Source organism: Delphinus delphis, chromosome 20 (genome assembly GCF_949987515.2).
Source record: "Delphinus delphis chromosome 20, mDelDel1.2, whole genome shotgun sequence".
Classification (NCBI taxonomy): Eukaryota; Metazoa; Chordata; class Mammalia; order Artiodactyla; family Delphinidae; genus Delphinus; species Delphinus delphis.
The window spans coordinates 14,413,127-14,426,086 of NC_082702.1; the positions used below are offsets into that span (position 1 = coordinate 14,413,127).

The window sequence follows — 12,960 nt, forward strand, 5'->3', positions numbered from 1 at the left end:
AGCCTCACCCACCATAACACAGGCACTAGTCCCCTCAACCAGGAAGCCTACACAACCCACTGAACCAACTTTAGCCACTGGGGACAGACACCAAAAACAACGGGAACTACAAACCTGCAGCCTGCAAAAAGGAGACCCCAAACATAGTAAGAAGCAAAATGAGAAGACAAAAAAACATACAGCAGATGAAGGAGGAAGATAAAAACCCACCAGACCTAATAAATGAAGAGGAAATAGGCAGTCTACCTGAAAAAGAATTGAGAATAATGATAGTAAAGATGATCGAAAATCTTGGAAATAGAATGGACAAAATGAAAGACACATTTAACAAGGACCTAGAAGAACTAAAGATGAAACAACCAACGATGAACAACACAATAAATGAAATTAAAAATACTCTAGATGGGATCAGTAGCAGAATAACTGAGGCAGGAGAACGGATAAGTGACCTGGAAGATAAAATAGTGGAAATAACGACTGCAGAGCAGAATAAAGAAAAAAGAATGAAAAGAACTGAGGACAGTCTCAGAGACCTCTGGGACAACATTAAACACACCAACATTCAAATTATAGGGGATCCAGGAGAAGAAGAGAAAAAGAAAGGGACTGAGAAATATTTGAAAAGATTTAGTTGAAAACTTCCCTAATATGGGAAAGGAAATAGTTAATCAAGTCCAGGAAGCATAGAGAGTCCCATAAAGGATAAATCCCAGGAGAAATATGCCAAGACACATATTAATCAAACTGTCAAAAATTAAATACGAAGAAAACATATTAAAAGCAGCAAGGGAAAAACAACAAATAACACACAAGGGAATCCCCATAAGCTTAACAGCTGATCTTTCAGCAGAAACTCTGCAAGCCAGAAGGGACTGGCAGGACATATTTAAAGTGATGAAGGAGAAAAACCTGCAACCAAGATTACTCTACCCAACAAGGATCTCGTTCAGATTTGATGGAGAAATTAAAACCTTTACAGACAAGCAAAAGCTGAGAGAGTTCAGCACCACCAAACCAGCTCTACAACAAATGCTAAAGGAACTTCTCTAGGCAAGAAACACAAGAGAAGGAAAAGACCTATAATAACGAACCCAAGAAAATTAAGAAAATGGGAATAGAAATATACATATCGATAATTACCTTTAATGTAAATGGACTAAATGCTCCCACCAAAAGACACAGATTGGTTGAATGGATACAAAAACAAGACACATATATATGCTGTCTACAAGAGACCGACTTGAGACCTAGAGACACATACAGACTGAAAGTAAGGGGATGGAAAAAGATATTCCATGCAAATGGAAATCAAAAGAAAGCTGGAGTAGCAATTCTCATATCAGACAAAATAGACTTTAAAATAAAGACTATTAGAAGAGACAAAGAAGGACACTACATAATGATCAAGGGATCAATCCAAGAAGAAGATATAACAATTGTAAATATTTATGCACCCAACATAGGAGCACCTCAATACATAAGGCAAATACTACCAGCCATAAAAGGGGAAATCGACAGTAACACATTCATAGTAGGGGACTTTAACACCCCACTTTCACCAATGGACAGGTCATCCAAAATGAAAATAAATAAGGAAACACAAGCTTTAAATGATACATTAAACAAGATGGACTTAATTGACATTTATAGGACATTCCATCCGAAAACAATAGAATACACATTTTTCTCAAGTGCTCATGGAACATTCACCAGGATAGATCATATCTTGGGTCACAAATCAGTCCTTGGCAAATTTAAGAAAATTGAAATTGTATTAAGTATCTTTTCCCACCACACACTATGAGACTAGATATCAATTACAGGAGAAGATCTGTAAAAAATACAAACAAATGGAGGCTAAACAATACACTACTTAATAACGAAGCGACCACTGAAGAAATCAAAGAGGAAATCAAAATATACCTAGAAACAAATGACAATGGAGACACGATGACCCAAAACCTATGGGATGCAGAAAAAGCAGTTCTAAGAGGGAAGTTTATAGCAATACAATCCTACCTTAAGAAACAGGAAACATCTCGAATAAACAACCTAAACTTGCACCTAAAGCAACTAGAGAAAGAAGAACAAAAAAACCCCCAAAGTTAGCAGAAGGAAAGAAATCATAAAGATCAGGTCAGAAATAAATGAAAAAGAAATGAAGGGAACGATAACAAAGATCAATAAAACTAAAAGCTGGTTCTTTGAGAAGACGAACAAAATTGAAAAACCATTAGCCAGACTCATCAAGAAAAAGAGGGAGAAGACTCAAATCAATAGAATTAGAAATGAAAAAGGAGAAGTAACAACTGACACTTCAGAAATACAAAAGATCATGAGAGATTACTACAAGCAACTATATGTCAATAAAATGGACAAGCTAGAAGAAATGGACAAATTCTTAGAAATGCAAACCTGCCAAGACTGAATCATGAAGAAATAGAAAATATGAACAGACCAATCACAAGCACTGAAATTGAAACAGTGACTAAAAATCTTCCAACAAACAAAAGCCCAGGACCAGATGGCTTCACAGGCGAATTCTATCAAACATTTAGAGAAGAGCTAACACCTATCTTTCTCACACTCCTCCAAAATATAGCAGAGGGAGGAACACTCCTAAACTCATTCTACAAGACCACCATCACCTTGGTACAAAAACCAGACAACGATGTCACAAAGAAAGAAAACTACAGGCCAATATCACTGATGAACATAGATGCAAAAATCCTCAACAAAATACTAGCAAACAGAATCCAACAGCACATTAAAAGGATCATACACCATGATTAAGTGGGGTTTAGTTGGAAATAGTTTATGCAAGGATTCTTCAATATATGCAAATCAATCAATGTGATAAACCATATTAACAAATTGAAGGAGAAAAACCATATGATCATCTCAATAGATGCAGAGAAAGCTTTCAACAAAATCAACACCCATTTATGATAAAAACCCTGCAGAGAGTAGGCATAGAAGGAACTTTCCTCAACATAATAAAGGCCATATATGACAAACCCACAGCCAACATCGTCCTCAATGGTGAAAAACTGAAAGCATTTCCACTAAGATCAGGAACAAGACAAGGTTGCCCACTCTCACCACTCTTATTCAACATAGTTTTGGAAGTTTTAGCCACAGCAATCAGAGAAGAAAAGGGAATAAAAGGAATCCAAATCGGAAAAGAAGAAGTAAAGCTTCACTGTTTGCAGATGACATGATACTATACACAGAGAATCCTAAAGATGCTACCAGAAAACTACTAGAGCTAATCAATGAATTTGGTAAAGTAGCAGGACACAAAATTAATGCACAGAAATCTCTGGCATTCCTATACACTAATGATGAAAAATCTGAAAGTGAAATCAAGAAAACACTCCCATTTACCACTGCAACAAAAAGAATAAAATATCTAGGAATAAACCTACCTAAGGACACAAAAGACCTGTATGCAGAAAATTATAAGACACTGATGAAAGAAATTAAAGAGGATACAAACAGATGGAGATATATACCATGTTCTTGGATTGGAAGAATCAACATTGTGAAAATGACTCTACTACCCAAAGCAATCTACAGATTCAATGCAATCCCTATCAAACTACCACTGGCATTTTTCACAGAACTAGAACAAAAAATTTCACAATTTGTATGGAAACACAAAAGACCCCGAATAGCCAAAGCAATCTTGAGAACAAAAAAAAGAGCTGGAGGAATCAGGCTCCCTGACTTCAGACTATACTACAAAGCTACAGTAATCAAGACAGTATGGTACTGGCATAAGAACAGTAAGATAGATCAATGGAACAGGATAGAAAGCCCAGAGATAAACCCATGCACATACGGTCACCTTATCTTTGATAAAGGAGGCAGGAATGTACAGTGGAGAAAGGACAGCCTCTTCAATAAGTGGCGCTGGGAAAACTGGACAGGTACATGTAAAAGTAGGAGATTAGATCCCTCCCTAACACCATACACAAAAATAAGCTCACAATGGATTAAAGACCTAAATGTAAGGCCAGACACTGTCAAACTCTTAGAGGAAAATATAGGCAGAACACTGTATGACATAAATCACAGCAAGATCCTTTTTGATCCACCTCCTAGAGAAATGGAAATAAAAACAAAAATAAACAAATGGGACCTGATGAAACTTCAAAGCTTTTGCACAGTAAAGGAAACCATAAACAAGACCAAAAGACAACCCTCAGAATGGGAGAAAGTATTTGCAAATGAAGCAACTGACAAAGGAATAATTTCCAAAATTTACAAGCAGCTCATGCAGCTCAATAACAAAAAAACAAACAACCCAATCCAAAAATGGGCAGAAGACCTAAATAAACATTTCTCCAAAGAAGATATATAGACTGCCAACAAACACATGAAAGAATGCTCAACATCATTAATCATTAGAGAAATGCAAATCAAAACTACAATGAGATATCATCTCACACCAGTCAGAATGGCCATCATCAAAAAATCTAGAAACAATAAATGCTGGAGAGGGTGTGGAGAAAAGGGAACACTCTTGCACTGCTGGTGGGAATGTGAATTGGTACAGCCACTATGGAGAACAGTATGGAGGTTCGTTAAAAAACTACAAATAGAACTAGCATATGACCCAGCAATCCCACTACTGGGCATATACCCTGAGAAAACTATAATTCAAAAAGAGTCATGTACCAAAATGTTCATTGCAGCTCTATTTACAATAGTCAGGAGATGGAAGCAACCTAAGTGTCCATCATCGGATGAATGGATAAAGAAGATGTGGCACATATATACAATGGAATATTACTCAGCCATAAAAAGAAACAAAATTGAGCTATTTGTAATGAGGTGGATAGACCTAGAGTCTGTCACACAGAGTGAAGTAAGTCAGAAAGAGAAAGACAAATACCATATGCTAACACATATATATGGAACCTAAGAATAAAAAACTGTCATGAAGAACCTTGGGGTAAGACAGGAATAAAGACACAGACCTACTAGAGAATGGACTTGAGGATACGGGAAGGGGGAAGGGTGAGCTGTGACAAAGCGAGAGAGAGGCATGGACATATATACACTACCAAACGTAAGGTAGATAGCTAGTGGGAAGCAGCCGCATAGCACAGGGAGATCAGCTCGGTGCTTTGTGACCGCCTGGAGTGGGGGGGATAGGGAGAGTGGGAGGGAGGGAGACGTAAGAGGGAAGAGATATGGGAACATATGTATATGTATATGTATAACTGATTCACTTTTTTATAAAGCAGAAACCAACACACCATTGTAAAGCAATTACACTCCAATAAAGATGTAAAAAAAAAGAAAGACAAATAATACAACAAGCAAAACTCTTGAAAAATAAATGAGGATACTAATACTTTGTACCTCATGGATTATTGAAGTGATTAATTACTCTTAGAAGAATGTGCAGCACATAGCTAATAGAATATTTATTGTTAACAACTGCCTTCATAAAGGGCAAAGAAAAACATATTTTAATAGGAATTAGGTGCAATGCTGAAAGAAAAGAAAGAGCTCCCGGTATTAGGAATAATGATACGGAGACAGTCATTTAAAATAGAAATTGAAAGCAAGTAAATTATTAAGCAAAGGGCTTCCCTGGTGGCGCAGTGGTTGAGAGTCTGCCTGACGATGCAGGGGGCATGGGTTCGTGCCCCGGTTCGGGAAGATCCCACATGCCGCGGAGCGGCTAGGCCTGTGAGCCATGGCAGCTGAGCCTGCGCGTCCAGAGCCTGTGCTCCGCAACGGGAGTGGCCACAACAGTGAGAGGCCCGCATACCGCAAAAAAATATATATATATATAATTATTAAGCAAACTTTCATTTCCTTCTATTTGTACTTTCCACCGAGGAGGTGCCAATGTATTGATTATTGCTACAGTCTAATTTATTTTACCACGTGGTATCACTATCATTGCATGATAAAGAAGATCACATAGGACTTCCCTGGTGGCACAGTGGTTAAGAATCTGGCTAAGACCACACACTATAAAACTCAGAGGCAAACAAAGGAAAAACACTCTTTGACATAGATCACAGCAAGATCTTCTTTAACCCACCTCCTAGAGTAATGGAAATAAAAACAAAAATAAACAAATGGCAGTTAATTAAACTTAAAAGCTTTTGCACCACAAAGGAAACCATAAACAAGACGAAAGACAACCCTCAGAATGGGAGGAAGTATTTGCAAATGAAACAAAGGACAAAGGATTAATCTCCAAAATATACAAACAGCTCATGGAGCTCAACATCAAAAGACAAACAGTCCAATTAAAAAGTGGGCGGGGGTTCCCTGGTGGCATACCGGTTGAGTCCGCCTGCGGATGCAGGGGACACGGGTTCGTGCCCTGGTCTGGGAAGATCCCACACGCTGTGGAGCGTCTAGGACCATGAGCCATGGCCGCTGAGCCTGTGCGTCCAGAGCCTGCGCGTCCTGAGCCTGTGCTCCGCAACGGGAGAGGCCACAACAGTGAGAGGCCTGCGTACCGCAAAAAAAAAAAAAAAAAAAAAGGGCGGAAGACCTAAATAGACATTTCACCAAGGAAGACATACAGATGGCTAAGAGGCACATGAAAGATACCCAACATCACTAATTATTAGAGAAATGCAAATCAAAACTACAATGAGGTATCACCTCATGCCGGTTGGCATGGCCATTATGAAAAAATCTAGAAACAATAAATGCTGGAAAGGGTGTGGTGAAAAGGGAACCCTCCTGTACTGTTGGTGGAATGTAAACTGATACAGCAACTATGGAAAACAGTATGGTCGTTCCTTAAGAAACTAAAAATAGAACTACCATACGACCCAGCAATCTCACTACTGGGCATATACCCTGAGAAAACCATAATTCAAAAAGAGTCACGTACCACAATGTTCCTTGCAGCACTATTTACAATAGCCAGGACATGGAACCAACATAAATGTCCATCGACAGATGAATGGATAAAGAAGATGTGGCACATATATACAATGCAATATTACTCAGCCATAAAAATAAATGAAATTGAGTTATTTGTAGTGAGGTGGATGGACCTAGAGTCTGTCATACAGAGTAAAGTAAGTCAGAAAGAGAAAACGAATACTGCATGTTGACACATATATATGGAACCTAAAAAAAATGGTACTGATGAACCTAGTTGCAGGGCAGGAATAAAGACATAGACATAGAGAATGGATTTGAGGACACGGGGTGGGGGAAGGGTAAGCTGGGACGAAGTGAGAGAGTGGCATGGACATATATACACTACCAAATGTAAGATAAATAGCTAGTGGGAAGCAGCCGCATAGCACAGGGAGATCAGCTTGGTGCTTTGCGATGACCTAGAGGGGTGGGATAGGGAGGATGGGAGGGAGGCTCAAGAGAGAGGGGATATGGGGACATATGTATGCATGTGGCTGATTCACTTTTGTGTACAACAGAAACCAACACAGTATTGTAAAGCAATTATACTCCAATAAAGATCTATTTAAAAAAAAAAGAGTCATGTACCAAAATGTTCATTGCAGCTCTATTTACAATAGCCAGGAGATGGAAACAACCTAAGTGTCCATCATCGGATGAATGGATAAAGAAAATGTGGCACATATATACAATGGAATATTACTCAGCCATAAAAAGAAACGAAATTGAGTTATTTGTAGTGAGGTGGATGGACATAGAGTCTGTCATACAGAGTGAAGTAAGTCAGAAAGAGAAAGACAAATACCGTATGCTAACACGTATATATGGAATCTAAGAAAAAAAATGTCATGAAGAACCTAGGGGTAAGATGGGAATAAAGACACAGACCTACTAGAGAATGGACTTGAGGATATGCGGACGGGGAAGGGTAAGCTGTGACAGAGCGAGAGAGTGGCATGGATATTTATACACTACCAAACGTAAAATAGATAGCTAGTGGGAAGCAGCCGCATAACACAGGGAGATCAGCTCGGTGCTTTGTGATCACCTTGATGGGTGGGATAGGGAGGGTGGCAGGGAGGGAGATGCAAGAGGGAGGTGATATGGGAACATATGTATAACTGATTCATTTTGTTATAAAGCTGAAACTAAGACACCATTGTAAAGCAATTATACTCTAATAAAGATGTAAAAAAAAAAAAAGTCCCCCTTTGTAGCCCAACACTACCTCTCCAACACTGCCGTGAATCCAACCAGAATAAGCAACAGTATCCCCTGCATCCATGTTTATGTGCATCATAAAAAGCCCTAGGCTCCTTGATCATCTCTCTTTTCAGACACTCTACTCCCCATCAGTTGGATGTCCCATTTTCTCACCCCTCCTCAACTCCTGACACTTTCCAATATGCCCTCTGGAATTCACAGTCATAAACCCCTCTTTTATCCTCAACCACCTCCCTGAACACTCCCTTCACCTTTGGATCTAACAGAAACCTGGCTCTCTCCAGAGGACTCTCGCAGCCCTCTCTACTTTTTTTTTTTTTTTTCCTCCCTACAGCCTCTTGCCACTGGGTCTGGAAGTGGGGCAGGTGTCCTCCTTGCTCTTATTACTCTCAGACCTTTCTCCCTTTGTCCTCCACAAAAGCTCTACCTTTGAATTTCATGCCAAGAGATCATATATAACTCACCACCACCTCACTGTTGCTGACATCTACCAAACACTGTATATTTCCTTCCCCTTGTTTTTTCAAAACTTGAGCTCCTGGCTCACTCGCTGCAACGCTACTACCCTTCTTTTATTCTTGCAATTTCAGTACACACCACACAGATGAGTCTGGCTTACTCACACTTACCTGTACTTCTTTTCCTTCTCTCATGGCTCATTCCCACCAGCATACCGATAGGTTACTTCTCCCACACCAGCTGCTGTTCCATTTTCATATTTACAGAAAAACTCTTCGAATATGTGGTCTACACTCTCCCATTCCTCTCCCCTCATTCTACGTTACCCTACTCCAATCCAACTAATAGTCCCACAGAAACTGCTCTCCACACATTCACGAATGACTGTGAATGTTACTAAACGCAACGCTCAATTCTTTGTCTCTGGCCCCATAGTTGCTGCTACCATATTTACACACACGGTCACGCACATGGTGGCGCAGTCACAATCATATACATGCACAGTCACACCTAAATTACAATCACATACTGCTCCCGTCACCAGCGCACCGTCCACATACACACACACACACACACACACCTCTACGGTTCCCATGCGATCACTCCCACACCTTGCTTCTGTATCAATTTCACACAAGCATCCAAGGTTCCCTTTCGCGATCGCTAGCGCGCGCGGACACACATACTCAACTCCCCACCGTCTTCCTTCTCACACCTGCTGGCTGGTAAAGCCTCAGACTCCGAAAATGTTAGCCCCTCACTGCCCTCTCCCGCAGCGGCGGCCTCGGCCTCTCAGGGGTCATTCCCCTTCCGGGTCTTAGACTCACTCGACTTTGCGGTTCCCTCAAGCTGTGGATGTTCCTCAGGGACTCGCGCACGACCCCTGCTATGGTCCTGAAAGGGCCGGTGTGCGGACAGAACTTTGCCTCGGATACGGCGGACACTGGGAAATGACTGGAGCCGGGACAAACTTTAAGAGCCCAGAGCCTAGTGGTCTCCATTCACAGGCCTCGGTCTTGGACCCTATCACTTCGCTCGGCAAAGACCATTGTCCTCACACCTCTCTATCTTTGGCAAGCGTCAACGAATTCCAGGCCGCGTTTAGAACGCAAGTCTCAACTGCTGAGTCCACGCTGCTCTTCCTCCGCAAACAAATGGCCCTCTCTGAGAACTTGGACCATAAGCCAACTCGGTCTTTCGACGGGAAGTAGCCGTGAACGCGATGGCCCCCGGGAAATGTAGTCCAGAGCCGTGGAAACTACCTCTGGAAGGAGCGTGCAATTCTTTTCTTTGCAAGCTCGCCGCCTGGGCATGTGACACATATGATGTGGCAGAAAGGTCTTGCACCTCGGCCTGGCCGGGTGGAAACCTCTTATCCCACAAGCCCCGGCTTGAGGGTAGGATAAAGGGGAGGATCTATGGGGCACTCCTCGGGAGAGGGAGAGGGAGAGATGTGTCCCCTGTCTGTGAAGCCACTGGAGCTCCTCCTTGAACCCAGGTATAATATCCTTCACATCAGCGGACAAATACCTTATTCCAATTACCCTTAAAGTGGTTTAAATTAATGTTCATGGTTACATTCGTATTGTGTAAATGTTATTCATGTCTGAGCCATTCTTTTTGCTGAAGTTAATACTTGCCAGCTTTTCTCATTTGTGTCCTTTCCTATGTGCTTGTCATTTAGATGTATATCTAAACTTTCTGATGGAGGAGTAATTTTTTCAGTATTTTCAAAATCATCAGGTAACCTTTAAATATTTTTTCTTTAATTTTTTTATTGTGAAATAAAAAACACCTGAAGAATACTGCATAGAATGTGTAAGTTCAGTGTAACGCCGTACAAGTGAAGAAACAGTACATTGTTGTGGTGCTCCAAGGACAAAGAACAATATAAACTCAAAGGGCCAACATTGCCAGAACAAAGAGTTACAGGACTCTTATCACTCTGTCACATTGCGACCATTACAATGTCCCAGAGCCCTCCCAAGCAGCATGCCCTGTCCCTTTCCCGTCTCATATAAGGAAAGATATTTGTCCCGTTCTTCTCACGCTCTGCACACTGAAAGTATACACACCCTGCCCAATCAGCAGATGACTCGCAGCTTCCTTTGTTCCCTGGCTATAAAAACAGACCAGTAACCCTTGCTCAGGGTCTCCCTGGCTATCAGGAAGTCGGCCCGCTGTTCTGGCAGCGACCCTTCCCTCTAATAAATTCTATCTTCTTTTCATTCTGCCTTGTGTCTGGAAATTCTTTTCCAACCCACGTTCGTACCATGACAACTGTGGGTACCTCAAGAAGAAACACCCACCCTATATGATCATTTCTGACCCCTCAGACCCCAGCTGACCACTATCCTGATTGTTAATGTAATAATATCTTGTTTGTCACTTATCTATCTTTGAAATTTACATAAATGCAATCAAATTGTATGACTCTCTTACCTTGCTGAGTTGTTAAAACTCCTAACTGGATTAACTCAAAACTCCACACTAAAGGCTTTGCAGAAGTAAATGTATGCCCCCATTCAGGGATAAAAACTATTTTCCTCAGTTACTATGGTGTTGCAGGACCCCAAGATCAACCCTCCCTCCGAGGTTCAATGATTCACTGGGAGAACTCACAGCAAAACATACAAAGCAAAATCAGCAAAAAAGAAAAGGTGCATTGGGCAAAGTCCAGGAAAAACCAGCCACATGCTTCCAAGGATCCTTTCCCAGTAGAGTTACCCAGGCCATTAATACATGTGAAATAGTACCAACCAGGGAAGCTCATTAGAAATTCAGTACCTAGGGTTTTTATTGGAGCCTGGTCACATAGGCAGTCTCTGCCTGGCACATACCAGAATTTCAGACTCTCAGAAGGAAAGCAGGTATTTAGCATAAATTATATTGTTTGCACAAACACTTTAGGCACAGTAAGCCATTCTTATCAGTGAGGATAATGGGAATCTTCTCAAAATCCAAGTTCCAGTTGCAAGCCAAGGGCCAAACTTCAAGCAGGCCTTTCTAAGGATAAGAAGTCTCAGGTCTGCTACGTTAATCCTTTTCTGCACACTACTGTCCTAAACAAAATGTCTGGCTTTCAACAACAACAAAAAATTTCAGGGCATATGAAAAGGCAAGAAAAATCAAGACACTCCCAAAACACAAAGCAACAATCAGAACTAGACTCAGGTGTTCTTAGCTTGTTGCTGCATAACTTCAATCTCTGCCTCTGCCCTCACACAGCCTTCTTCTATCTTCTGTCTATTGTAAGTGGATTTAGGTCACAACCAGATAATTGGGATAATCTCAGCTAGCGATCCTTAACTTAATTACATCTGTAAAGACCCTTTTTTCCAAATAAGGTCACATTCACAGGTCCTGGGGGTTAGGATGTGGACATATCTCTGGGGTGTCACCATTAAACCCAAAACAACCTGTTACTATATTTAGTTTTATCCTAATAGATTTCCTTAGAATTCTCCTCTTATGTCACTGATCTCAGTGGTTTAGCAGAGCAAAGACCAAACTCTTGATCTACCCACCAAAACTTGCTCATTCTATAGTTTTATCTTAGTAAATGACAATTCTGGTCTTCTAGTTTCTTGGGCTGCAATATTTGGGTTGGCCTAGGTTCCTCTCTTTCTCTCATATCCCACATCAAATCTATTACCAGATCCATTTAGCTCTATCTTCAAAATATATCTAGAATCCAACTATTTCTCCTAACTACCACTGCTATCACCCTAGACCGAGTCACCATTATCTCTTACCTGGATTATTCCAACAGCCCATTGACTAGTTTCCCTGCTTCCTTTTTTGTCCCCCTACACCCTACTCTCTACTCAGCACCCCAAATGATGTCTTTTAAATATAAGATCATGTCACTCTTCTGTTCAAAACCCACTATTGCTTTTACATCTTGCTAAGACTAACCAAACTTCTTAAAATATTCTCCAAGGCCTTACATAATTTGTCCTCTCATTAGATCTTTCACCTCATCTACTGCTCTCTACTTTGTCATGCTGGTCTATTTACTGCTCCTTGGATACACCAGGCTTGTATCTAACTTATGGCATTTATGTTTAGCTGTTTTCTCTGCTTATAATGCTCTTTATCCAAATATCTTCAAATGTCACTGCTTCTTCCTTTTGTTTTTGATCAAATATTTTCTTCTTAGGAAGGCTTTTCCTAACCATTCTATTTAAAATCACAACTCCCTTGTCACTCACTGTCTTATTTTCAAGCTTCATTTTTCTCTACAGATCTTACCTTTATCTGGAACACTATATACTTCATTTACACGTTCACTGGTCACTTTCCCAGACTAGAATGTAAACTCCTTGAGGACGGGAAATTTGGACCGTTTTGTTCATGGATGCT

The 12,960-nt window shown here is 40.7% G+C and overlaps 1 protein-coding gene across 5 annotated transcripts in view; it reads right to left on the reverse strand.

Annotated features, from left to right (window-relative positions):
- The window catches only part of LOC132416132 (zinc finger protein 790), a 78,202-nt gene that overhangs the window by 25,999 nt on the left and 39,243 nt on the right, over positions 1-12,960 (reverse strand). For 2 of the 5 annotated variants that reach the window (XM_059999393.1, XM_059999390.1), the window contains exon 1: positions 9,423-9,752. The exons of 1 other annotated variant lie outside the window; for it this stretch is intronic. The gene's annotated coding sequence lies outside the window, so the exon portion shown is untranslated. Of the gene's footprint in view, positions 1-8,765; positions 8,822-9,422; positions 9,753-12,960 lie in introns of those variants that run through there. 2 more of the 5 variants (XM_059999394.1, XM_059999392.1) reach the window with 1 other exon arrangement.